General features: G+C 38.9%; 1 protein-coding gene across 1 annotated transcript in view; it reads left to right on the top strand.

Annotated features, from left to right (window-relative positions):
* MAN1A2 (mannosidase alpha class 1A member 2) overlaps positions 1-14,807 on the top strand; it is a 132,790-nt gene that overhangs the window by 70,486 nt on the left and 47,497 nt on the right. The window lies entirely within an intron of this gene.

Below are 14,807 nucleotides of genomic sequence, written 5' to 3'. Positions count from 1 at the left end.
TTAAAACTTGGATTTAACTTTTCTAATAGTATATGATAGAAAGTCTGTAACAAAACCAGACATTGAGCCCATGGCCTTGGAATTGCTCCCCACAAAAGTTCATCTGCAGCTGTTTCCAGTTCTTGCATGTGTTCTGGTTTGTAGGCAAGGTGACTGAGAATTGGGCTAAGTAAGTGATAACTTACATTCTCTGCCAAGAGCTCCTTTGTTAGCAGTCCATAAGAGATTTGTAGGGTAGACAAGAGTGACCCCATCTTGCCTTTAGAGTAACTAAGTGTTCTCTGGTACTAGCAGCATTTGTCTGAGGAGAGAGTGCACAAACGACCCATTGACTGCTTGCTTTTTTCATGAAGTGAAGCTTCACAAATCTTTAAAACTTATGGTGTGAGTGGCAGTTGGAAATAAAATATTCCTGCTAGCAGTAGTGCACGGAATGACAAAAGCCCAGAGATGGATGGACAGTCGCTTGTTGCACAGTGTACATGGCTGTGCTTGAGGAACAGCGTCAAGTAAGGAAAACAAAGTGAATGTTATTCTAAATGTCTCTTGTGTGATAGCAGCAGGAGGACACTTACACCATTATGACAAAGTGTTCTTGTCTGCTGCTGATTTATTAATATAATAAAAAGGGTAACTTATTGTTTTATTTTTGTTGAACAAAGTTATTTACGGTATTTGCAACATAAAAAAATAGAAGATTAATAGTTTACTCTGTTTACTTTTGTCAGCTTTAGATATAAAGCAGTTCATTTACATGACTGTCTTTTTCATCTTTTTAAACACCATCAAAATGACATATCTTTCTGGGCAAAATAGTAATATCATTTGTGTGGATCAATCTAGCCTCAAATCTCATTTAAAGTAGAGCACGAGGGATGTTAAGTACCTGATACTCTATTAACAGATAATCAAACTAATCCTTTCCAGGAATCTGACAGGCAGCATCTCCTCTGTTCAGGAAAGCTCATTAGTCAAATTATGTTATATGTGTCAATGGATATCCCCACCAACCAACCTAAATAGATGAAATATGGGTCTTCAATAAGTAAGACAATACTGTGTGTACTGGTTTCACGGGATTCTTAGCTGTACTGATGAAATTACCTAAATTAAAGCTTTAAGGCCTATCTAAATTAAGTTTTCAAAGGGTGAAAATCTCAGAAGAGTTAACAGCATTGTGTATGTCCTATTCAATGAAGATGAGATTTGAGCTTGTTGCCAGGAGATGAGCTGCATATTCATAAGTAGTTATGACAGCTCACTGGTCTCTTAACAGGACACAGTCTGAAAAAACCCCTCTATTTTTCTTTGACTCCTAAAGTGTTGTCTCATATTGGGCGTTGCCACAGCTCACTGCAGTGCAGATCGCAATGCTTGTGCAGTTTCTGTTTACCAGGCTTGTAGTAAACATATTCTTGACTGGCAAAGGACACTTAGCCCAGTTTATTGCTGCATCTTGGTGCTGCACGACACCTGAAGCAGAACACTGACTTTATTTTGAATTTGTTTCTTCCACTCTGATTGGAAATAGATTTTTTCTGTTAGTGTAATATACTTTAAACTGGTGGAAATAAAGGACTATCTGATTTAGCACTAGAAAATAGAATAGCTGTGCAGTGATAGCTACTCTTAAAACTCATTCTTTGGCCATGTTCCTGTGGAGGGCTGTAAAAGCTAAGAAGGAGCAGGTCATTGGTAACTATTGTTCATGTGTCATGTATCTCCTCTTGACCAGGTCTGTGAGTTTGTCTGTCCCTCTTCAGTAGTTTAAGAAACACATTGATGCTGATGGGCACCAGTGACAGCAAGCACAGTATCCTTCCTGTTGTTTTTCCAGACATTTGTTTATTGGCATTACTCTTGACATAGTAACACATTAGTTTCTACCATGGAGTTTTCCTCTTCTTTCCTCCTGAGGATTTTCCCACTTTATCTGATCCAGAAAGGAAGTATGGCATTGTCTTTTGTCAACTGAAAACACAGTTCTTCCAGCAGGATTTTTTTTCACTTTGAAACAGAACTGAAATACAGCTCTGGACATACTGCTTTAAATTCAGTATCTTTGGCTGGCTTTGACTTTTGGAACTTGTTCTCATTCAGTACTAACTCTTTATGTTTTTGTCTTGAAAAGGAATTTGCATGCTCACTGAGAACAGATATGGTGAGAGAAAAAGAAATGCCAGGAATGCTACAATAACTGCTAAGCAAACCCACTAGAATCTAGGAAAATATTAACAAAAAATATGTTGCCTCTAATGGTGTGTGCACCTACCACATGATAAAGATTATGAACTCTTGTTATCTTAGGAATCAAGAGGATGCTGTCTGCAGTAACATTCTGTTACCATTTATGAATTGGAAAATCAAGAAACAAATATTTAAAGGAATGACCAAGAAGTTCTCTAGCCTTCCAACTCAGCACATTCTGTGATTCTGTGATTTTTTTTTTTTTCAATTCAAAATACAGGATTGAAGATAAGTGCCTATATCAAAATAGTGCAACTATGTGCATTTTAAGAAAAGGTCTTTTAAGGTAACCTAGGTAATTGTGAGCCAGATAGTCTGATTTCACTTTTTCTGCCCACACCAGAAATTTATATAATGGAAAATAAGACATGACCGGTACATTAGTGATTTGATAATTAAAGTCTTAAGAATTTATATCTGACTGTAAGTTTGCTCTTGTTGAAATGGAAAATAAGTAGAAAACTCCTGAGAAATTTAATTGAATGTTCATCTAGGCCTGTGTAAATTAAATCCATTTTAGTGTTGCCAAAGGTGTAGGTGCAGACTGGCAGCTACAAGAAAAATGAGCAACTCATGTTGAACAGACCAACATGGGGTCAGAATAAGGGATTGCATTTTGAGTAGTTGTGGCTTTGGAAGAGTATGTGAAACTCAGAAAAGGCAAGCTGCTCAGCTTGAATCTCTGGTATGAAATCCTGTGGCAAAAGACCTATGAGCATTTGGGTTTATAAATAGGAACTTCACATATGAGGAGGAATTTATTTCTGTTGAAGTCATTAACAAGACTTACAAGACTGCTGTTGGTATGCTGCAAGCTTCTTGGCAATAATGTTCTTAGAAGGATTTGTAGAAGCAGTACAAAGTCGTGAAAAGTAAGAGGACTGGTAGTTGTGCTTCCTGGACAAGTGAATAGTCAGGATGTGATACAGGACACAGTCCAGATATCTCTCTGAAGGGAATCTTCCCCTTCAGTACTGCTTATTGATGTATCTGCGTAAAGGTATCTTGACACTTACTCCTTTATTTTATGCAGATGATTAGATTGTTGTTCTTGAACCTTTTTTATTTTCATTTGTGTGGCATAAAAGAGCAACATTTTTATCTTATAGTTCTGATCCTGAGAACTATAAATTATGCTGCAGGAGTCTGGATATTTATCTCACCATTTTGTCAAAGCAAATGTCTGGTTTTTCAAGTGCCTTGCAGAATTTATGCTACTATGAAGATTCAGTGCTTACTAATTCATTGCTCATAGGTTTTGCTTGCCAACTAATTTTGTGTCAGAACTTAGTCCATATATGTATATACAAACTGTAGATAAGCTACATATCTGTTGACTGGGGAAAACAAGCCAGTTCATAAAAAAGAAAAAAACAAACAAAAAACAACCACCAAACACTATTTACTTTAATCAGGTGCAGTGTAATGTGCTTTGCATCTGTCATTGTGTCAGGAATATGTTTTTGAAGATGTAAAAGCTGTATGATTTTTACCTTTTTCTTTCCCCCTAGACTGTGATTTTTGCATTGTAATCTGTCACATTGCCACAGTGGGAGAAGGGAGGCTGTGTGTATAATGACTGCACATAGTGTAAAACAATATGTAATTTAATCTCTGTTTAACTTTTCTTTGTAAAGGCAAATACAGTCTAAAAGGGACTGAGTCGTTTCTGACAAAGACTAAAGGCGAAATCAAGATAAATTTAAAAGGGAAAGCTTGGCAGGGAAAGATTGGCAGCACATTCAAGAGAAATGGGAGATAGAGGAATAACTGAGAAAGAAAGTAGAAATTGAGACAATCTAAGCATAGAGCTGAAGGACAAAAAAGAGAAATATATGGGGAAATATATTTCATGGCATAGAAAAAAATATATGAGAAATTAAGGAGATATTTGTCATGAATAGAGAAGGTGCTAGGAAAAGGTGTTGCCGAAAAGAAACCAATGTCAAGAGAGATTAATAACCACAGGAAGTAGATAACTTCCATTGCACAAAAATGGTTCTAATAAAACTTGTTAGCTTAGTACAAACATCTTAATTATTTGACTTCAGAACCATTTCTTAAGGTTTCTAATGCAGATTTTTCTTCTTAAAAATCACAGAGTGACTGGATCATCAGTTGAGTTGTGAACTTCAGGCACGTAATGCAGTCTAACTCAACTGAGAACAGCTGGTAGTACCAAAATACCAAAGACCATTGATTAATAGAAAAAACCCAAAAAACAGCACTCCAAGGTTCATTGATACCATTTGCTTTGCCTGGATGTGTTTGGCTACAAAGGCATGTTGAAAGACTGATATATTAGAGTCAATTCTAGTTCCTAGGACTATGTTTTGGAGATGAGAAAGTGTTTTTCTTCTGTCACATTCCCCAAGATGTTTCTCATAATCCTGTTACTTTCAGCTGTGCTCTTGGCAGTCCATCCATTTTATGTCCTACCTTCTTTAGATCTCCATTCGTTCCCTGCCCTTCCTCCTGATGCCTTTGTATCTCCCCTTCACTGCCTATTTATGCTTCCTTCTTTTACCAGCTTCTCCCTGACACTTCACCTTGTAGGAGGGAGGGGACTAGAAGCCCTGTGCTTTACCACTTCTGCTTCCCCACTGGCAAAGCTCCATGCTGATCTTCTGTACCTTGATGGTTCTTTTCTCCAATTTCCTGATGGCCATTCCGATTAATTTTTCTCCCTTCTCTGTCTCTGTTCCCTTTCTCCACAGTTTAAATCAGTCTTTCTCTGTGCCAGCTGCTAGTGGGGGAACATTTAATCCAGAAGCCAGGCATTGTCCATGCTGTCACATCTGGTTCCCTCTGCTACTGGAGTAGCTCCCACAGAAAAAGGAGATTGTGCTTAGGCATGGGTGATTGTGGTTGGTGTGTTGTGCAAATTCAAGATTGTTGCTTTTAGTTCAGGGACCATTTTTTAACAAAGGTAGCTAAACTGGCAGGTCAATACTGCTTGTGCAGGTAAACTTAGAGTGAAGAAGCCAGAGATATGAAAAGCAGGAAAGATGAAGCACAAAAATTGCTTACTACTCTAATAATAATAGCAGAAGAAAAATTAACTCAAGACTGCCATGGTTTTTGGCTCAGACAGGATGTGAAGCAATATGCTACATCTCCTGGAATTATCAGATTGAGGAGGCATTTATATGCCAGATTTTCATCACATTTATTCTGAATTTTAAGTCATCTGTGATGTTGACTGACTGCTGTAAAGTGCCTTGGATTTGAAGGCCCTTTAAAAATTGAGAACATGTAACATTTCTACTCAGAAATGCATGAAATCTGTGCCAAGGAAGCTAATACGGCTATTGAAGTAAATGGAAATTATGCAGTTTAATTGAAGTATTATTAGCCAGTGCCAGGTAGTTCAAATATGATTAGCTGGTTGTCCAGTTCATGCCAAATTTTTATTTTCAGATCTTCTAAAGCAAAAATGTTGAATATTTCTAATAAGCTAATATATGCACAGACTTTCTCATATGGATTTTTCAAAAATATCAGTAGTGTGAAACCAATGAATATTTCATTACATCCTGAGATGCCTCAGTCAACAGTAACTGGATTCCTCATGTCTCTTGTCCAGGAAACCAGCTTTGGAAAACTTTTGAAGAAGGTAAAGATAGTATCACTTAAGAATTCTGTTTGGAAATCTTTCCCTGCTGATCATAGAGAAATGCCAGAGTATTTATCTTTTATCTAAGAAGCACTATTTGAATATATGATTGCTAATTTGTAAAATGTAAATAGGGGAAGTTGTAGTCAACCAGATAATATCTGTCTTATCTGCAGTTAACTGATGGAGTTGGAGTATTTTTGTGTGTTTATTTTTCAGCTCATTTGTAGACTGTAGCTGAACAGTGTGATCAGGTAGGCATTTTAATGCTTTTAAGTACAACTATTAACTAGGATAGTTCTCTTAGAGTGTTATGATAAGATAGAGAGTTTCTTCCCATTTCTTTTGATTGTCTTTGTCCCTGTATTCATTATTCCAAAAAATCATTACTTGTATTTTCATCTCGAAATAGTGTAGAGCCTCTAGGAAAGAAGCAGCTTTGGATGTATGAATGGACCTATCCAGTCCTGTGGGCTTTACTGAGCTTTTGGGTTCAGAAGCAGAGTGTAGAGCACAGTTGCAGCTTTTGCCTTGGAAATTGTGATAGTTGTGATACCCTGCAATAGAATATTTTTACAAGCTGAGTCTCTGCATCCTTAAGCAGAGAAACTAAGGAGAGCCAAGCTTGTGTAGCCATGAAGTTTAGGTGTTTCATCACCTAATTTCATGTGTCATCTGAAACTGGACAGCCTTTCTTGTCTTTCCTACTGTTCTTTAAAATTGTCAGCAAAAATGTATCTTTCAGGGAGGAATCTGGTGTGACTTCTTTAAATAAAAGTGTTTGTAGAAGTCTTGTTTGTGATATTACTGGTTAAAGAAAATGTCAACCTAGTCAACATATTTTGAAAACTAAGGGAGTTCCTTTTTTCCACATAGAAGGAACATTCCATGAAGCATTTATTGCCTTGTGAAATGAGCAAATCATCAAGTTATGTAATATTTATGGCTTAAGTACTATCTGCTTTATCCTGTTGCTCTTGAGAGACCAGAATTCTCCTAGCCCAGGAGTACTTTGCAGCAGCGGATTTAACCAGTCTGGACTTTTATGAGGGTGAATTTGGCAGTGTTTTAAAATTTTGGAGACTGTTAGAATTAGGCAGAGTTTCTTTGCCTTTGCCTGTGTAAACTGCCTGCATGTAACAGCTGAGTGCCTTGCAGAGGTGTAGTAGCTTTGCTGCCAAAGTGGGTATCAGTGGGCACCAGAGCTAATGCTCAAGATGAGTGTGATGGTATCACACCTAGATCACTTCTGCCTTCAAAAAGGGCAAACCAGGAGGGTCTGGGGAACTACAATCTGGCCAGTCTTACCTCTGTGCCTGGAAAGATGATGGAGCAACTAATTTAGTAAACTATTCCCCAGAACAGCAAGGTCATTGGGGAACTCATGTTCAGCCAACCCTGATGACCTATGATGAACTGACTTTATTTCATAAGATCCTTGTAAAGAAGTTGGTGAAGTATGGGCTGGATGAGCAGATAGTGAGGGTGATTGAAAACTGCCTGAGCAAACAAGTTCAGAGGGTGATAATCAGCTGTTCCAAATAGAGTTTGAGGACAGTGACTGGAGGCCTACCCCAAGTCCAATCCTGTTCAATGTTTTCAGGAATGATCTGGGTGATGACACAGGTGGCACTCTCAGCAGATTTGCTGATGACACCAGACCAGGAAGAGCAACTGATATGCAGAGGAACCTCAGTAGGATGGAGAAATAAGCTTGACAGGAACATCATTCAGTTCCGTGGGGGCAAGGGCAAAGTCCCACACCTGGGGAGGAACAAACAGACCCAGCTCTGCAGAAAAGTGGTGGACACCAAGTTGACCATGAGCAGCAATGTGTCCTTGCAGTGAAGAAGTGAATGGTATCCTGGCATGCATTAGGAAATATGCCAGCATGTCAAGGGAGGTAGTTCTTAGCCTTTACTGTATGCAGTTATAGGCTCCATAGTACAAGAGACATGAACACACTGGAGAGAGTCCAGCAAAGGACTGACAAAGATAGTTAAAGGACTGGATTATCTCTCATTTGAGGGAATGCTGAAAGAGCTGGGATTGTTCAGCCTGGAGAAAAAAAAGGCTCAGGAGAGACCCCATCACAGTGTGCAAAGTAAAGAAAGTAGAACGAATTGTCATGATAGCCATTTTAAGTTGTCACTGTAGTCCAGATTCAAGCTGATTCTTGGTTTTTTAACTCTGATCTTAGACTGCTGGGATGGGTTTAGATTTTTCATTTTCATATTGATTTTTTCTGTCTCAATGTAATATAAATTCATAGAGCATTGCCTTTGCAGAATAAGTCTTCTCTTATTTAAAGAGTTTCAGTCTTTTGGAAATGCTAAGTGTTGTTCATCAAGTACTTTGGTAATCATTGCAGCTCACCAAGGACTGCAATAGTACCTCAGCTATGGCATTGTCTTTACAGTATCTGCATATTTTCCCTCCTTGAACATCTGCTACAACTCAAGAAACCTATAGTGCTGATGAGGTGCTGTTGAATTTATGTATTTCTACATCATTTCACCTCTGTAGGTAGTATAGTTTGTAACTGCCTTGCTAAATTTCACATGAACGTGATTTACATTCTCCAGGACCAATTCTAGATGTGGCATACCTCTTCAATCATCACTAACAAACATATATGAAATATACCTCAAGTGTTCTCCTACTCTCATTTCATACTATGATAGCTGAAATCTTACCAGGATCTTACTGCATCTCCCTCATCTCACAAGATGACTTTGTAATTACAAAGTGAAAATTACTAGAAGCAGATGTGTAAAGAGGGAGCTGTTTCTCCATTTCTCGGTAGCAAGATGGCCCCCACTAGCAGGGGAGAATGCCCTAGGAACAGTGGGAGCCCCCAAACCTGGGAGCTCCCAAGATTTACAGAAGCAAAATATGTTGAAATTTAAGAGCTATTCATCTAGGAACTTGCAGCTATTTATCTGATATGCAGACATCTTTTTCTTATGCAGTAAGACTTATGTATCATCAAACCTGTAATGCTTATTAAGCTACTTCTGCTTTTCTTAATTATTTTTTTTGTGATAATGCTGCTTGATTTTCACCATGAACCTTTATCTCTACTTATGCAGAGAGTACTGTCTAAGACGTTGACCTTTAAATGAGTGTTTAGCCACCAAAAGGCAGTGAGGAGCTGACTGCTGCAGATTGAACTCTGAAAGTACAAAGATAACTAATTTTGATTGGGCCAAGGAATACCACAAGGGTCTGTGGAATACCACAAGGTATTCTGGAATACCACAAGGGTAGTTTCCTCAAGGGTCTGAGTCTGGTATTGCTGTCAAGGGCTCTGGTTTTTCAATCTACATTTAGTAGATCGATAGATCTCCCCCATCATCTTCATCCTTAGTGTTGAAAGGAAATGTGTTCAGGATTTGATACCAATATAGTAGTACTGATGCTGAACCAAGCACTACATTTCTGTGAACTTGTGCAATATGTCTGCTTTGTCTGATGTTTTTTTCAGTGATCCAGGGCTATCAAGCCTACAGATCCAGCCACATTGCAAGGCCATAGATTCTCACTACTTAATAACCATCAGATTAGAGAGAAGTCTGGCATTTATTACTTTTTAATAAGAACGTTTCAAAGGCTGCTCTATGCACATAAATGAAAGAGATTCCTTATTTGTAGAAAACATCTATCATCACTCTCAAAGTTAGGAGCAGAGGCCATTTGGTGCTGTTTGCCATTCATAGTGCTGGAAGGGAACACCTAACAGCAGTATTAGCATAATACAGTCTTCTGAGAGCTGAAGCCATGCATCTAGGCAGTCACTGGATACATCAATAAGGCTTTTGAAGAATCATTGAAATCTTTAAGGCCCTTTTCTGCTGCATGTTTTAATGGCCTTGCTTGGATTAATCGGCTCAGGAGCAAGCTTTCATATTGTGGGGTGGGTGGCAGGTTTGATATGTTAAGCATCAATTTATTGGATGAAAATTATTCAGGCCCTCACAGCTGGTCTGCTGTACATACTAGTTTGTAAATACTGATTGCTGTTTTCATCTTAATGAGGGATCCACTTATCCGATTTGGGGTTTAGATTTTGCTTTTTCTGCCAGTTTTCACTCTCTTTCCTTCTAGCTGCCTACAGCCTGATTTGTTTTTGAAAGGGGGGAAAATTCTTCTGTTGGTTTACAGTATTTGAAGAAAGAAGTGTTAGGCTAGTAAAGGCCATGTAAATTGATGGCTTTAATGTGTTAGATTTTGCCATGTAAAATGGAGACACTTTTTCAAGGCTACAGTGGCTTCTAAAACTTTTCTGAAGAATGCCCATATTTTGGGAGTGGACAGAACAGCTACCTTGGGTTTAATACCCATTTATCTAGAACAGTATTTTTGAATCTTCAAAGCAGGATGACTTGCTGCTACTGTCTTTAAGAAGATTCTGATCTGTTCTATAATTGTATCTTTGTGCTAACAAAGTACCTTGGGGTGGATGGTCTCCATTATCCATGAAAGGTGCTTTGTGTATCTACAGAGTAGATACCACACCTGAGGGGCAAAACATTTTAATCTTAGGGATACGGAATGTGCACAAGCCATCTCATACTTGGAAACTGTGGTGGGTTGATGCAAAGTGCCCACCAAAACTGCTCTGCCACTCCCCTCCTCAGCTGGACAGGAGAGAGACAAAAAAAAATGCAATGAAAGATTCATGGGTCAGGGTAAGGACAGGAGGAGATCACTTGCCAACTACTGTCATGGGCAATTAGACTGGACTAGGGGTAATTAATTGATAAAGAGAAATAAAAATTAAATCTTGAAACACCTTCCCCCCACCCCCTCTTCTTCACAGGCTCACTTTCACTAACAATTTTCTCTACCTCCTCCCCCACAGCAGCACAGGGGTCAGGGAATGGGGTTGCATCAGGTGTTATCTCTGCCATTCCTTCCTCTTCAGGGGGAGGACTCCTCACACTCTCCCCTGCTCCAGCATGGGGTCCCTCCCACAGGAGACAGCTCTCCATGAGCTTCTCCAACATGAGTTCTTCCCACAAGCCACAGTTTTTCACAAACTGCTCCAGTGAGTATCCCCCCACGGGGTTGTCAGTCCCACCAGCAAAGCTGCTCCAGCGTGGGCTCCTCTCTCCACAGGACTACAGGTCTGCCAGGACCCTGCTCCCGTGTAGGCTCCTACAGGGTCACAGCCTCCTTTGGGGATCCACCTGCTCTGATGTGGGGCTCTTCCATGGGCTGCAGGTGGATCTCTGCTCCCCCATGGACCTCCATGGTCTGCAGAGGAATCTCTTCTCTGATGCCTGGAGCACCTCCCTTCCCTCCTGCACTGACCTTGGCTGTCTGCAGGGTTGATTCCCTGATATATTCTCACTCCTCTGGCTGTAGTTGCTCTTCTGTGGTTGGTTTTTTACCCTATTCTTAACTATGTTATCCCAGAGGCTCTACCACCATCACTGATGGGCTCAGCCTTGACCCATGGTCTGTTTTAGAGCCAGCTGGCATTGGCTTAGCCAGACATGAGGAAGCTTCTGGCAGCTTCTCACAGAAGCCATCCTTGTGTCCCTCTACTACCAAAACCTTACCATGCAAACAAAATGCAGCAACATGGCTGGAAGAGTGCTAAGACAGCAGAGTAATTCTCAGTTATTCTTCTGTTCCTTGGCAAAATTAAATCATCTAAGTCTTTGTATGTATTGTGCAGAGCATTTTTAAAAGCTTTGGTGATGACTTTGAAGCAATCAGAGTCATGCTGCATTAGTAGTTATTCTTATCATCAATTTTTTCCTAATAACTAACTTACTTTTCCTTGGTCCATTTTGGTGTTATTTTTTGTTCTTTGTGTCCATGGAAAAAATATTATTTCCTTTTACTTGTGTTAGCCTTTTATATACTGAAAAGTCATTATCTTGTCCTCTCTTGAAAATCTTATGTCTAGACTAAATAACCCCAACTCTTCTGCTGTTTCCTAATGAGCTCTATTTTTAAGGCAGCCATTCATTTTTTGTTCTTTTCTGTTTTTCTTGCCTATTCATTTTTTGAAATGCATTGCCTGTCAACAGGGAACTGCCAGGGCTGAAATAGAATCTATGAGTTCAACTCAGTGTAAAAAAAATTAAAGTAAAAATATTAAATGATAAGTAACTGTTTTGTCTGATACCAACACATTATTTATAAGCTAGAGCCCAAGGCTTTTAATGTTGTTCTTATGTTAAGTTTGAAACTTGCTAAAGAAGGCACTTTAATGAGCGCAGCAAAACTCTCTGGACACATCTGCAGTTTCCCATAAACGGCACCTCACTCACCACTGCCTGCTACATTTCTTTTCCCTCCCTCTCTCCAAAAATGCTCTTGTGGTCACTTGGCTCTGATAAAATCCTATGCAGCTGTCTCCCAGTTCTTACTCCAGCCTGCATAGGTAAACACTGTGCCAAGCACTCAGTGGTTTTTTAATGCAGAAGTAGCAGCAAGATCAGACTGAGATGACAGTAATAGAAAGTAAAGGCATGCTTTCAACCAGTACATTCGGTTTTAGATGTGAAGCATATAGAGAGGGAGTGTTGTACCCTTCTGATGCTACATCAGTGGTGCTTAAGAGTCCTCAGCCCGATGGAGGTGACAGAAAAGTGCCTTTAATCACAGCCGGTTTGGGCAGGTACTGCTAACAGCATGGTTGTGTGAATTAGCAGTTCCTGCTGGTGCTCAGATGCTGAAATGGCTCTGTGATTGCCTTTTAACTGTCTTGTCCAGATTCATGCACATTTAGATCTGCTCAACCTTTACTTCATACGCTCTAGCGAAAAATTCCTTCCTCAGATACCATACATTTCAAACTAATTAAAAGCTGGATAGCAATCTAAATAGCCATTAAGAATATTCTTGAGCAAGGATGTTTCTCAGGATGTTCTTCCATTGAATAGTCTTACCCTAATGTTTCAGTATCTTTTATTAATGAACAATATGATAGTGCATAGCACTTTCAGAGGGTGCAAGATAAGAAAGCTGAAGATAAACAAATTTATATTACAAATGTCTTTCCAAACTATTTGCAATTTCACTGGAAGTCATCATTCTGTTCTTCATTAGGTATTGAAGCTTGCTTGCACTGTAGAGGGAGTACTCCCAGATGACTCCCAGTAGATAGTTCTGTCTGGTCTTGACCCATCTGCTACTTAAAATTCGAAAAGTTCAACATGAATTTTTGATGCTTATTTATAGATTCAAATGAGGTAGTTCGTATGCAACTGGGCCAAGACCAAGGTTTTAGTTCTCTTAAGGGTTTCTTTTTTTCCCAGTTACCAGAGATTCCACCTGTACTATACCTCTTCCTTATACTATGCCTTCCTGTTCTGAATCGGTCCTTTATTCAAGGTCAAAGTGCTATATGAATTGTACTCCTAAATTTCTGTGTATTTTCTCAAAGACTGTCTTTTGTCAGTTTCTTGGCTAAAAATCATTCAAGCTGCATTGCCTCTGTTGCTTCATAGTTATACCAAATCATATTCTCAGGTATATCCTTTTTCAGTTTAGACATATCCCATCTTACAGTTCATATGGAGAACCTCTCTAAAAGTTCTTTATCCTGGCTCATTGCTTTCACATTCACCTATATCTCTCCATACTCCACTGCATCAAATACAATTAGATGTCATCTTTAGTATTTTCTTCTGGTTTATTTCATGTCTCACTAGTCATTTCCTCAAACATAAAGATATTGATTTTTTCCCACCTTCATATGAAAAATAAGGATATTCTTGATTGCTTATTTTTCAGCTTGCTTCTCTAGTGAGCATCTCTTCAGTTTCTTCCCATAGACCTTACAAATCAACTGCTGCAGTCCTTCCTAAAGATTTTATTAATTATGATTACAGATTACTGGTCAGGTCATTAACAATAGAATTGCAGAATATCTCAAGTTAGAAGGACCTTTAAGGACTGGGGAATCCAACCCCCTGCTTCTCTCAGGACTAGCTAAAACTGAACCATGTGACTGAGAGCATCTCCACAATTTCCTTGAGCTCTGACAGGCTTGGTGCTGTGACCAGTCTCTTCGTGAAGAACATTTTCCCTATCTGAAACTGCCCTTGTGCATCTTCATTAGACTTCTTCATGTCCTATTGCTGGTCACCAAAGAGATGATGTTTCTATGCTATGTCTGTGTTGCGTGTTATTCTGGGATGTGGTAGCTTTTTTTCTAACTGTTTTGTGTGGTGCATCAAATTGGCAAATAATGTTATCTTCAGGTTAAGGAGATACTTGTCCAGAAATGTAGTGAATACTGAGAGGGCGTAGATTAAAATGTGTGCTAGCAACTAACTGGTAAAAGCAGATTCATACTATGGAGTATGAATTATTATTTTACGTATATCTAGATTGTATTATGTATATCTAGGTACCAAATATGCCTTTGGAAAACATGCTTGCAGGTAGACTTAGAAGAATTCCCCCAATTGCTTGTCTAATAAGTGCTGGGCTCTGAGTAAGGCTATTACAGATTTATGTTCTAAAAGTAAGGAGAAATAACAGTAAAAATTACTGAGATTTTGTCTTGTCAATAATTTCTTTGGGGATTCAGACTAGAGAGGGAAGATTAGCCCTGGAATTATTTTTCATATGCATTATCGATGAAGGAAAAAACAGAGGAAACTGCATATCTGGTTTTGCATAGACAATGTTCATAAAAGACTAGGAACTCTGTCTGAAGTAAAGTCATTAAAAAGAAGTTGGAAGTTTGTAAAAGCTAAAATACTTGGGTAGGAGAGTTGTGTCTTGGTTTTTAACTGAAAAATACAAGGTATGATTTAAAGACTGTTTTAAAAAGCACTTGAATTTCCTAATAGCGGTGGAGGGAGGTGGGAGGAGACCTGATATTCTTCTGTAATAGGAATCTAAGAACTGTTGCTGGAGAGATTGGAAGGAAAGAAATCAAAATGACAAGTTTGCTTTTCATGTTCAAGTCTAA

This window comes from Ammospiza nelsoni, chromosome 2, assembly GCF_027579445.1.
Source record: "Ammospiza nelsoni isolate bAmmNel1 chromosome 2, bAmmNel1.pri, whole genome shotgun sequence".
Taxonomy (NCBI): Eukaryota; Metazoa; Chordata; class Aves; order Passeriformes; family Passerellidae; genus Ammospiza; species Ammospiza nelsoni.
The sequence above is the reverse complement of the archived record's forward strand: the minus strand, read 5'-3'. Positions and strand labels throughout refer to the sequence as shown.